The 13,497-nt window shown below is 44.0% G+C and overlaps 1 long non-coding RNA gene across 2 annotated transcripts in view; it reads left to right on the forward strand.

The window, feature by feature from the left end:
* Positions 1 to 2,967, forward strand: part of LOC118152914 (uncharacterized) — a 75,123-nt gene extending 72,156 nt beyond the window's left edge. For both annotated transcript variants that reach the window (XR_013534378.1, XR_013534379.1), the window contains one exon: positions 1,232 to 2,967. This is a non-coding gene — a long non-coding RNA (uncharacterized LOC118152914). The remainder of the gene's footprint in view (positions 1 to 1,231) is intronic.
* Positions 2,968 to 13,497: the final 10,530 nt, after the last annotated feature.

A 13,497-nucleotide genomic window follows, 5' to 3' on the forward strand; every position in this document is an offset into this window, starting at 1 on the left:
TAGAACAGCCAGGAAAGATATTCATTTGCATTGACCATCTACTGCCAACCCACCACCCATAAGTCACACAGTTGCTAAGTGGCAGAGCCAATGCATAAAGCCAGGAGAGACTGTCTCAGATCTGGTGCTTCAGGAAGGTGCAGTGTCTCCTTCAGCAGGAGACAGGGAGGTGCCCGCTGTCCAGCCTGGATGGGCTGGGAGTACAGCTGGGAGCTTGGGGCATCCTGGGAGGAGAAGCAGAGTGACAGGTCTGGCATGTGATGTTCATCATCTCGGAATGGAGGCCTTCTGACTGGAGACTTGCAGCATGCCTACCACTGCTGGGTGTTTTAAGCATTTCAGTTTGGCAATAAAAAGTCTAGTAACATAGGCACAAGCCTGGAAGATTCAGTGACTGCTCACTGACTGTTAGGAGTAATTATTATAAAAGAGCAGCTGCGAAGACATGACTCAGCCCGCCCCACCTCAGAACACTCCAGTCCCACCTAAGGGCTTTCTTTCCAAAGTCCGTAGAAACCAGGCCAGCTGAGCATTCACACTGCTGCTCTGTTCAAGTCACACTCCAGATCCGTGGTGTTATTGGTGAGAACGATGACTAACTAGCAGGATGATTTACATGCCTGCGAGTTCCGACTTGGTCTTTTTCCTGTCAGCAAAATTTACTACTATATTCTAGCTGTCCTACGTCAAGACTAAAAATGGTTACACTCCAAGCAGTAAAGCATATCCAGCCAAATGACAAGCAAAGAAAGATGAAGGACAAGTACATAGACAACATGGGCTGGGCTTTATCAGAAAGGACAAGGGCAGATATAGTGCTGGCCAAAGAGTGTTGCAAGTGAGGAATTTCCTGGAGCCTTATGCAAACTCCAGTAATCCGGGGCAATGGTGCCATTTCACTTCTGTTTTGTATTAACAAGTACTGGAAACACATAATGAGTGACCTAGTTCTTTTCCCATGGATTTTCCCTTTATTAGAGCTATGCTCTGGTAGGTTACGTCATTATTTTTTTAAAAATCAACACTGAGCACTATTTTAAGCTAGACCTTGACTTCAAACTTCAAATGTCATTATAATATTTAATAAATATAAATTCAGTTATATAAACAGTTTTTGTGGCTTTTGCATTCTGTGAAATTCACCAATATGAAGTGTACAATTCAATAATTTTAAGTATATTTACAGAGTTGCACAATCATCACCACAATAATTCATTTTTTTTTATTTCAGCTTTTCAACAGATGATCATTTCAAGGAAATTATAAGCCACAAAAAGTCTGTAACTGGGGGTGAAGCAAGATGGCAGAATAAAAGGCCCCAGCAATCATCCCCTGCCACAGGAACACCAAATTTAACAACAATCTGCATTAAAAAGCCCCATCATAAGAACCAAAAATCAGGTGAGCACTCACAGGATCTGGTTTTAAGTTCCTATCACTGAAAGAGACACTGAAGAGGGCATAAAAGACAGTCTTGAACTGCCAACACCACCCACCCCTCATCCCCTCCCACACCCCACAGCAGCTGCTGCGTGGCAAAGAGAAATGTGTGCTTAGGAGACAGAAAGCCCAGCATTGTGAGATTTTGCATTGAACTCAGTGCTGCCCTGTCACAACAGAAAGAAAAACCAGATTGAGCTCAGCTGACACTCACCCGCAGAGGGAGCATTCAGACCAGCCCTAGCCAGGGGCAAACTGCCCATCCCAGTGGTTGGAACTTGAGTCTGGCCAGCCTCGCACTATAGGCTGAAGTACTCTGGGGCCCTAAATTAACTTAAATGGCAGTTTAGGCCACAAAAACTGCAAGTCCTAGTGCCGTGCTGGGCTGGGAACTAGTGAATTTGGAGAGCACATGCCCCAGTGAGACATCAGCCAGGGCAGCTAAAGGAGTGCTGTGTCACCCCTCCCCCATCCCCAGGCAGTACAACTCACAGCTCCAATGGAGAACTTTTCCCTCTGCTTGACAAGAGGAGAGGGAAGAGAGAGGATGACTTTGTTTTTCATCCTGGATACCAACTCAGCCATAGCAGGATAGGGCACTGGTCAGAGTCATGGGGCCCCATTCCAACCCCTAGTTCCCTAGCTCCCACACTCTGGGACCAAAGGGAAACTATTACCTTGAAGGGTTAGTCCTATCATCGCAAAGGAATAGAGAGGGGTGGGAGTGTTGTTTCAGAGGATATTTGAGGCAGCCTTTGGCAGGATCCTTGAATTGAGTGTAGGAGTGATCCCTGAGGAGGTCTGGGGGAGTGCATTTCAGACTGACTCCAGCAAGAACAGAGGCCCTTAGACCAGGCCAGCTTGGCAAAACCAAGGAAAAGCAAGGCTAGTGTGTAGGGGAAAGAGAGGGAGTGAGAGTGATCAAGAGGTAGTCAGGGGCCAGGGTAAGCACTTGGGAGTTTTCTCTATAAGATAAAAAGCCATTGGAGGCTTCTGAGCAGACCAGTGACAGGATCTAATTCTCATTTTAAAAAATCACTTTGGTGCCATTTGGGGAACTAAATGTATAGGGGCAATGCAGGGCAAAGGGAAGCCAATTAGGTGGCTTCTGCAGTGTTAGGTGGGAGTTGAACTTGGGTAGTAGCAATGAAGATAGGGAGAAATGGTCAAATTGGAGATTTTAGCCAGGCGCAGTGGCTCACGCCCGTAATCCCACCACTTTGGGAGGCCGGGGCAGGTGTATCACCTGAAGTCAGGAGTTTGAGATCAGCCTGGCCGACATGGTGAAACTCTGTCTCTAAGTACAAATACAAAAATTAGCTGGGCATGGTGGCAGGCACCTGTAATCCCAGCTACTAGGGAGACTGAGGCAGAAGAATCACTCGAACCTAGGAGGCAGAGGTTGCAGTGAGCCGAGATAGTGCCATTGCACTCCAGCCTGGGTGAAAAGAGCGAAACTCCATCTCAAAAAAAAAAAAAAAAAAAGATTTTATATATCAATATATATATATGTATAGATTTCAGATCATATATATATTTATATTATATCATTTACTATGGTTTAGGTGTGAAATGGGAGAGAAAAACATTAAAGGATTACTCTAAGGTTTAGCCCTGAGCCACTGAAATGGGGAACATTCAAGAAGGAATAGGGGAGTGGGTGTTTAAATCAAGAGCACCTAAGGAATGGATACCGACAGAGAAATCCAAGGGCTGAACCCTGAGATGCTCAGGATAATGGGAAGGATTAGTCAAAAGGGACTCAGGAGATACGGAAGGACAGGGTGGAGTGCTGGAAACCAAATAGAGTTAAAAAAAGGTTTTAAGAAAGAGGGAGTGATCAATTAATTGTGTCAAATGCCGCTGACAGGTGGAGTAAGACAGGACTGAAAATTGATCATAGGATTTGGCAATGGAGAAGTCACTGAAAAAGTGGTTTTGGTGGCGTGGTCAGCAGGCAGAAAGCCCGTTCATACTGGGTTAAAGTGGGTCTGATAGATTTGGGATCACCTAGTACTAATTATTGGCCTTGGGTAAAGCGTTTAACCCTCATCTGCCAGAGGGAATTATAACGGTAATCACCCAATGGGCTCTTCCTATACACTGCACAGATACAACCAGTTCACAGTGTTGAACAAATAGATGCCGAAGAAGCAAGATTGCTTGAGGCCAAGACTTTGAGACCAACCTGAGGAACATTGTTGCCTGGCTCTGCAAAAAATAAATAATCAGCCAGGTGTATTGGCTCATGTGCAGTCCTAGCTACTTGGAGGCTGAAGTGGGAGGACTGCTTGAGCCCAGGAGTTTGAGGCCACAGTGAGCTATGATCACACCAGTGCACTCCAGTTTGGGTGACAGTTAGGCCCTATATTAAAAAAAAAAAAAAAAAAAAAAAAAAAGGCCTCCAACTGTAAGACAAGCACTTTGCATATTTGATCCTATTTAATTTTGTCTAATCAAAATATAAACACACTAGAATGTTGTTACTTTTTTCTTTTTTGAGGCAGGATCTCACTCTGTCACCCAGGCTGTGCAACCTCAAATTCCCAGCTAAGGCAATCCTCCCACCTCAGCCTCTCGAGTAGCTGGGACTACAGGCACACGCCACCATGCCTGGATAATTTTTTTTTTTTTTAATCAGGTGTTCAGAGGAATGTATTGAGTAGAGGTGAGGAACTAGGATGTTGAAAAGTAAAAAAAAGGAGAGAAGGAGAGGAAGAAAGAGGAAGAAAAAGAGGGAGAGAGAACAGGAATATTGCTTCATTCTAAAAATGGGTATTAATAATAGCCGATCAATATTTTGTGTATTTAAAATGGAGAACTCTATAAATATTTATTGAGTTTACTTGTTCCGGATCTGAGTTGAAGTCCTGCATATCCTTATTAATTTTCTGTCTCATTGAGTCTAAATCTCGTTATGGGTCTTATGTATCTGGGTATTAAGATCTCTTATTGTTGCATTGATCCTTTTACCACTGTATCTTTGTTGCTTTGAAATCTATTTTTTCAAATGTGAGAATTGCAACTCCTGCTTTTTGTTTATTTATTTATTTTTGCTCTCCATTTGGTTGGTAAATTTTTCTCCAACCCTTTGTTTTGAGTCTTTGTGTATCTTTGGATATACCGTTAGGTTTTGGCTGTATCTTTTGATTGAGGGATTTAGTCGATTTAAATTTAGGGTTACTGCCATTTGATGTTAACTGGCTATTTTATCCATTCGTTGATGTAAATTCTTCTTTATGTTGATGCTCTTTACTTTTTGGTTTATTTATTTATTTATTTATTTATTTTTTGAGACGGAGTTTCGCTCTTGTTACCCAGGCGGAGTGCAATGGCGCGATCTCGGCTCACGGCAACCTCCGCCTCCTGGGTTCAGACAATTCTCCTGCCTCAGCCTCCCGAGTAGCCGGGATTACAGGCACGTGCCACCATGCCCAGCTATACTTTTTGGTTTATTTTTAGAAAGGCTCATACTGGTTGTTCCTTTTTATGTATAATGCTTCTTTCAGAAGTTCTTGTAAAGCAGGCCTGGTGGTAATAAAATCTCTGAGTACTTGCTTGTTCATAAAAGATTTTATTTTTCCTTCAATTGTGAAGCTTAGTTTGGCAGGATATGAGATTCTAGGCTGAAAGTTCTGTTCTTTAAGTATGTTGAATATTGGCCCCCACTCTCTTCTGGCTTGTAGGGTTTCCGCTGAGAGATCTGCTGTAAGTCTAATAGGCTTCCCTTTATGGGTAACCTGGCCTTTCTGTCTGGCTGCCCTTAGTATTTTCTCCTTTGTTTCGATCCTGGTGAATCTAACGATTATGTGGCTTGGGGTTGCTCTTCCCGAGGAATATCTTTGTGGTGTTCTCTGTATTACCTGGGGTTGAATGGTGTCCTGCTTTGCTAGATTGGGAAAATTTTCCTGGATAATATCCTGAAAAGTATTTTCCAGCTTGGATTCATTCTCTCCATCACATTCAGGTGCACCAATCAAACGTAGATTGGGTCTTTTCACATAGTCCCATATTTCTTGGAGACTGTGCTCATTCCTTTTCATCCTTTTTTCTCTATTCTTGTCTTGTCGTTTTATTTCATTAAGTTGGTCTTCGACCTCTGATATCCTTTCTTCTGCTTGATCCATTCTGGTATTTAAACTTGTGCATATTTCACTAAGTTCTCGTGTTGTATTTTTCAACTCCGTTAGTTCATTTATATTCCTCTCTATGTTGTCTATCCTTTTCAGCATTTCGTCAAACCTTTTTTCAATGTTCTTAGTTTCTTTACATTGGGTTAGAACAAGTTCTTTTAATTCCCAGAAGTTTCTTATCATCCACCTTCTGAAGCCTACTTCGGATAATGGAACACAGTCCTTTTCCATCAGGGCTTGTTCCATTGCTGATGAGGAACTGCAATCCCCTGTAGAGGGAGAGGGCTTCTGGTTTTGATCCAAGATGGCTGATCACTAACAGCTCAGGATTGTAGCTCCCAGTGAAAGCTCAGAGAACGAGAGGACGCCACACTTTCAGATGAATTTTCGTCGCTCACGGACCAGCAGATTTCTAGTGGAGGAGCCCCACGGGTCACCAGCGCGACTCTTGTGGCCGGCGCAGCAGTTTTGCCGGCACCTTGGCGCGGCAGCTCTTCATGCAGAGTAAACGGGACTGGTTCCCTTACTGACCAGTGTTTGGAGCTCCGGGAAGGCAGAGCCGCTTGTTGCGGACTCAAGAAGGAAGCCAGACCAGAGATTCCCGGGCAGGAGAGCACCATCAGTCCTGTCGCTGCTATTTTGGCCGGCGCAGTGGGTTGCTTGAATCCCAGCACTGGGAATCAATAAATTGGACGTCGACTCAGAAACCTAATTAGAAAGGCGGTAATTGTAAAGATGACAGATGGATAAATTTATAATAAAGGGAAAAAACCAGCCTAAGAAGGCCGAGCATGCCTGGATAATTTTTTAACATTTTTGTAGTGATGGGGACTCCCTATGTTGCCCAGGCTAGTCTCAAATTCCTGGGCTCAAGCTGTCCTGCCTTGGCCTCCCAAACTGCTAGGATTACAGGCATGAGCCATTCATTGTGTCCAGCCTACTTTTTCTTTAAAAAAACAAAACTCACTATGAAAAGATCAAATAGAAATGTCAAATGGAAGTAACAAATGAAGTATCTAATTTTTTATTTTTTCTTTTTTTTTGAGATGGAGTCTTGCTCTGTTGCCCAGGCTGGAGTGAAGTGGCGCAATCTCAGCTCACTGCAACCTCCATCTCCCAGGTTCAAGAAATTTTCCATCTCTCAGCCTCCCAAGTAGCCAGGATTAAAGGTCTCTACTACCATGCCCCACTAAATTTTGGTGTTTTTTGTTTTTGAGCAGTGAATACTTATGAGTAATTTTTGTATTTTTAATAGAGATGGAGTTTCACCATGTTGGCTAGGCTGGTCTTAAACTCCTGACTTCAAGTTCTCCACCCGCCTTGGCCTCCCAAAGTGCTGGGATAATAGGTGTGAGCCCCCATGCCTGGCCTTCATTTTTCTTTTTGATCCTGAACATTTCCCTTTTTTTTTTTTTTGAAATGGTGTCTCACTCTGTCATCAGGCTGGAGTGCAGTGGCGCAATCTCAGCTCACTGCAACCTCTGCCTGCCAGGTTCAAGTGATTCTCCTGCCTCAGCCTCCCGAGTAGCTGGGACTGCAGGTGTGCACCACCACACCTGGCTAATTTTTGCATTTTTAGTAGAGATGGGGTTTCACCATGTTGGCCAGGATGGTCTTGATCTCTTGACCTCATGATCCACCTGCCTCGAGACAGGATTTCACGAGTTGCTCAGGCTGATCTTGAATTTCTGGCCCTCAGGTAATTCTCCTGCCTCAGCCTCCTGAACAAAAAACACAAACGAGCCAGGGTTTCCATCAAAGACATATTCACCGACGTAGCTATGTCCACCTTCCACCTGGTATTCATCTGCACACCTTGTATACTTGTTTCTGTATTCCTTCAGGTGTTGGCTCAGCGACTGTAATACTATTTTCCTGTAAAAGTCCTTGAGAGCTGTCTTCTTTCTCAGTCCTCAGGCCTTCTCCACCATCCCCATCCCACTTCTTCTGAGAGGGAGTGGCCTATCAGCCTGAAGTCAACCTATTTTCCAAAACCACCCTTTTCCTTCCTTGTAGTTGAGAGGCTGAGCTGTGACTGATTTTTAAAGAACAGCCTTCTCTCCCTCAGACCTGGGAGGTAAGCTACTCCAACTGCAAAGATGGCTTCCACCAATAAGACAGATCTAAGAAACATTGTTTTAGTTCTGCATGCTTTTGAGCACAAGGAGTACATCCTCTCCTCCAGCAGCTTCGGAATATCTCTATTCTTCTTTCAAAGACCTTTCACAGCTTGTCCTTGCTTTTTTTTTTTAGAGCCACCCTCTCACAGGAGGGAGATTTTAGAAGTAGGAAGTCAGATTTGGGCACAGGGCAGAATGCTCTGAGCTCAGCCTGGCAGGGTTGCACAGTGTGGTGGTAAGTATACTGGCCTGCCTGGGCAAGGTGGCTCACGCCTGTAATCCCAGCACTTTGGGAGGCTGAGGCGGGCAGATCACTTGAGGTCAGAAGTTTGATACCAGCCTGGCCACCATGGAGACCCCATCTCTACTAAAATTTCAAAAATTTGACAGGCATGTCTGGGCGCGGTGGCTCATGCCTATAATCCCAGCACTTTGGGAGGCCGAGACGGGTGGATCACGACGTCAGGAGATGGAGACCATCCTGGCAAACATGGTGAAACCCCGTCCTACTGAAAATATAAAAAATTAGTTGGGTGTGGTGATGCATGCCTGTAATCCCAGCTACTCAGGAGGCTGAGGCACAAGAATCACTTGAACACAGAAGGCAGAGGTTGCAGTGAGCTGAGATCATGCCACTGCAATCCAGCCTGGTGACAGAGCGAGACTCATCTCACGAAAAAAAAAAAAAAAATTGCCAGGGGTGATGGCTCACACCTGTAATCCTAGCTACTTGGGAGTCTGAAGCAGGAGAATCACTTGAATCCGGGAGGTAGAAGTCGCAGTGAGCTAAGATTGTGCCACTGCACTCCAGCCTGGGTGACAGAGTGAGACTGCCTCAAAAAAAAAAAACAAAAACAAAAATAGGGATGTGTACAGGCCTCTAATCCCAGCTCCAGCACATTACAGCTACTTCCTAGGCTTTTGTGTTCCTGTGTGAGAAACGTGGACCAGAAGGGCTGTCAAGTTCTCACTGTCCCTGTTCTTCAAATGAGGATGTGAAGGCGTGGAGATGGAGAAGTGTAATGATGGTGGCTTCCTCTGAGGCTGTGGCAGAGGAGACAGGAGTGGACAGTGAGGATGATTCATTATCTTTCTTGGCAAAGAAACTTTTATGTGATGATTAGAAATTTGTTTACTCATACACAAATTCCTACTGAAACAGTCGAGGGGAGAGAGAGAGCATGCTGGTAGAAATGAGTGTCTTCTTTCCCTAAATCCAAATAATCAATATTTCAGACATTTCTTAGAAAGTCTAGTAAACAGCCTTTTTTTTTTTTTTTTTTGACAGAGTCTTGCTCTGTCACTCAGGCTGGAGTGCAGTGGCATGATTTCAACTCACTGCAACCTCTGCCCCCAGGGTTCAAGCAATTCTCCTACCTCAGCCTCTCAAGTAGCTGGGATTACAGGCATGTACCACCATGCCCAGCAAATTTTTGTGTTTTTAGTAGAGATGGGGTTTTGCCACGTTGGCCAGACTGGTTTCGAACTCCTGACCTCAAGCAATCAGCCCACCTTGGCCTCCCAAAATTCTGGGATTACAGACGTGAGCCACCCCACCATGCCTGGCCAGATTTCTTTTTTTTTTTTAAGACGGAGTTTCGCTCTTGTTACCCAGGCTGGAGTGCAATGACGCAATCTCGGCTCACCACAACCTCCGCCTCCTGGGTTCAGGCAATTCTCCTGCCTCAGCCTCCTGAGTAGCTGGGATTACGGGCACGCGCCACCATGCCCAGCTAATTTTTTGTATTTTTAGTAGAGACAGGGTGTCACCATGTTGACCAGCATGGTCTTGATATCTTGACCTCGTGATCCACCCGCCTTGGCCTCCCAAAGTGCTGGGATTACAGGCATGAGCCACCGCACCCGGCCGGCCAGATTTCTTGAAAGTTGTTTTAAATAGCAATCATGTTCACTTTTAATGGGATAAAAAAAATAAAAAATTTTTTTTAAAAAGGAAAGTTGTTTTAAAAGTGGTTATAGGCTGGGCGCAGTGAGTCACACACTTTGGGAGGCCGAGGCGGGTGGATCATTTGAGATCAGGAGTTCAAGACCAGCCTGGTCCACATGGTGAAACCCCATCTCTACTAAAAATATACAAATTTGCCAGGCATGGTGGCTGCATGCTTGTAACTCCAGCTACTCAGGAGACTGAGGCAGGAGAATGGCTTGAACTCGGGGGGGGGCGGCGGGGAGGAGGTTGCAGTGAGCCGAGATCACACCATTGCACTCCAGACTGGGCAACACAGTGAGACTCTGTCTCAAAGAAAAAAAAAAAGTGGTTATATTTCTTAGGCCTAGGATTAAGGGGTAGTTTTATTGTTTAATCTTTTTGTCTACTCTGATCTTTCACCAATAATTAATAGAGAATCAATAAATATTAGTTCTTTAATCAGGTTTTTAAAAATGAAATAAATGGCTTTAATTGTTCAAATGGAAGGTAGCAGAAGGAAAGAAAGTTAAAAACTAATGATGGTAATAACTGGCATTAGGCGTGGCATGGCAGCTCATGCCTATAGTCTCAGCTATTCAAGAGGCTGAGGTGAGATGATCACTTGAGCTAGGGAGGTTGAGGCTGCAGTCAGCTGTGTTCATGCCACTGCACTCCAACCTAGGCTGCAGAGCAAGACCCTGTCTCAACAAAAAAAAAAAAAAAGAAAAGAGAAAAAAAATGTTTTAATTTTTTAGTAAATTTCTTTTAATAGAGACAGGGTCTCACTATGTTGCCCAGGTTGGTCTTGAATTCCTGGTCTCAAGTGATGCACCCACCTTGGCCTCCCAAAGTGCTGGGATTATAGGCATGAGCCACTATGCTTGGCCTGAAAAAAATTAATAAATAAAAAATAAACTGAGTTTTATTTATTTCCTACTGAGCAATACTGATTCATTTATTCCCCTCTCAACTCTGGAAAAGAAGTTATTATCCCCATTTTATATATAAGAAAAAGCAGAGAAAACTTCAAGGATTCTGCCAAGTCACAGAGCTAATAAATGCAGTCACTGGGGCTTCACCTACATGGGGAAGTTCAGGGACCCTTCGATTTTTTATTGTGCTCTATTTCCTCCTAGATGATCTAAAAATTAAGCATACTTGGTTTGGAAAACATTGTATAATTTTAGAGAACAGATTTATCATGCAAACGACATTTAGATTAATATTACCTGAACTTACATTGATGAAGGCTGAAGGAAAGTATTTTGAAACTGTGGTAGGTTTGGGATTTAAAGTTTGCGATGGATAAACCAGAGTGGATACATCAACTCTGTGCTAGGGTTAACTGCTTAACACACATTGGTCTATGCTGACAGTTAGATCGCTTTGTATAGCACCTCAAAAAAAGTTGAAAGGTGATTAGAATTGCTCAGGAAAAGGTTGAAAAGATCATAAACTACCAGTCAGCTTCAAAAAATAAATTTTAAAAAAAAGCACAATCTATCCATGGAACAAGATTCTATCAGCACAGAAAACAATCAGGGAGAAAGAGGCCATGTGCACACACTTTCCCCCACCCCCAAGAAAAGCTTCACGGCCACCATCTCATTTTGCGCAAACAACACAGTTCCTGTCCTACCTTCAGTGAGGAACCTCAGCTGCTTTAGGGCTTCTGAATGTTGGTCTTTGTCCTTTCATCCTCTTCTTCCTCACTTTTCAGTCAGTTCTCCTCCTATGGCTGGATCCATTTAACTGCTTATCACATTTCAAGAAATTGAATTAATCATAGAAGTGGTTTCATGACCCAGAACTGAGGACAGGCCTCACGCTCAATAAATATTTGCTGGATGAATAATTGCTATAGCCATGGTTCTTCTAGACAAGGAATGTCACCTTATATCCTAGGGTAGGAAAAGATACAAGACTGCAAGATGTAAGAAAGATTGTCGATTGTCTTCTACACTAAATAAAACCAGTTCTAGGCTGGGTGCAGTGGCTTGCGCCTGTCATTGTAGTACTTTGGGAGGTTGAGGTGGGCAGATGGATTGAGCTCAGGAGTTGAAGACCAGCCTGGGCAACATGGAGAAACCTTATCTCCACAAAAAATACAAAAATTGCCCGGGTGTGGTGGCATGTACCTGTAGTCTCAGCTACCTAAGAGGCTGAAGTGAAATCACTTGAGCCTGGGAATTTGAGGCTGTAGTGAGTGGTGATCCCACCACTGCGCTCCAGCCTAGGTGACAGAGCAAGACTGTCTCAAAAAAAAAAAAAAAACAGGTTCTGATGGGGAGTAGGAGGGGAGGCTTGGGGTTTAGCAAGAACTGGCTATACTTTGAAACCAGTCAAATCTGGGTTCAAAACCTGGCTTTCCTCCTAGTGTATAACTTCACTTTATTTTTTCTACCTTGAGTCTCAATGTCTCTATTTAAAAGGCCTAACTTTTAGGGATGCTGTCAGTTTGCTCATCCAGGTTCCTCCTTGATCCTTATCTTCATTCCCACTCCAAAAGGAGCCCTAATCTGATAAGTCATTCCAGGGACACTGATGGGCCACATGAGAGGGATTCTGTTTCTGTCTTTATCTTATCAGAAGGCCAGAATTTTCTGGCACCCTCAAAAGAAGAGCAGCGGTTATTTCCTTCTCTAGCCCCGTCTTCTTTCTTGAATGCAGGCTCCAAGTGATAAGTGACTAATTCTGCTTTTCCCTTCCTGGCAGCCTAAGTGGCAAAGAGGACAGGAACTGTTTCCTTCAGGAGAAAAAGACCTGCATCCTGTTTTCCTTGCCTCCTGGGGTCTTCTTTTCAGTCTCCTTTCTCCCCTGTGACCATCGGGTGGTAGTAACATTGGGGTTTAGATCAATTGAGAAGGAAAGGTTTGAGCCATTTTTGCCTACATTCTCTGCCTCAAGGCTTCAGACCACAGCCCAGCAACAGTAAATGTTAATGTAGCCAGACTGAAATTTTATCACAGTACATCTCAGACATAAAAATAAAATGTTTGAAATGGAACTTAAAATTACCAATAAAAGTATCTCATTCTTCGGATTTAAGGTCTCATTCCAGCTAATAACTCCCCATTAGAGCTGTTTCTCTCCCTTTTTCTTTTCCTCTTTTAAGATAGTGTTTAGAGGGTGGTGCCTAGGTGGCCTCATGGTGGCTCATAGCCCATGTTTTTCTTGTTTTTCTCCTCTGGATGGTTGCCAACCTGTGCTGCCAGGATGCTGGTCTGGTCTTGTCCCTGAGCTGCCAATCCTAAGGTCTGTTCTCTTGGCTCTCCTCACCCCACCTCCATGGCTGGAAGAAACTTGTCTTACATCATATCTGCCTCCTTACCAAGATGAAATTTGTAAACACCACTTCCCAGGAGGGCTACCAGCAGAATGGCTATCGGGAATAATTTAATAATTTATGGAAGAAAGGAATAAAATACAGGCATATACACACAGACTCATGCACACATACAGTCCTTGTCACATTGTTTTTCTTTTTTCCTAAATTTTTTTTTTTTTTTTTTTTTGAGACGGAGTTTCGCTCCTTACCCAGGCTGGAGTGCAACCTCCGCCTCCTGGGTTCAGGCAATTCTCCTGCCTCAGCCTCCTGAGTAGCTGGGATTACAGGCACGCACCACCATGCCCAGCTAATTTTTTGTATTTTTAGTAGAGACGGGGTTTTACCATGTTGACCAGGATGGTCTCGATCTCTTGACTACGTGATCCACCCGCCTCGGCCTCAAAAACTGCTGGGATTACAGGCTTGAGCCACCGCGCCCGGCCTCTTTTTTCCTAAATTTTTTGTAGAGACAGGGTCTCACTATATTGCCCAGGCTAGTATTATACACCTGGCCCCAACCAATCCTCCCATCTCAGCCTCCCAAAA

Source organism: Callithrix jacchus, chromosome 4 (assembly GCF_049354715.1).
Source record: "Callithrix jacchus isolate 240 chromosome 4, calJac240_pri, whole genome shotgun sequence".
NCBI classification, from domain to species: Eukaryota; Metazoa; Chordata; class Mammalia; order Primates; family Cebidae; genus Callithrix; species Callithrix jacchus.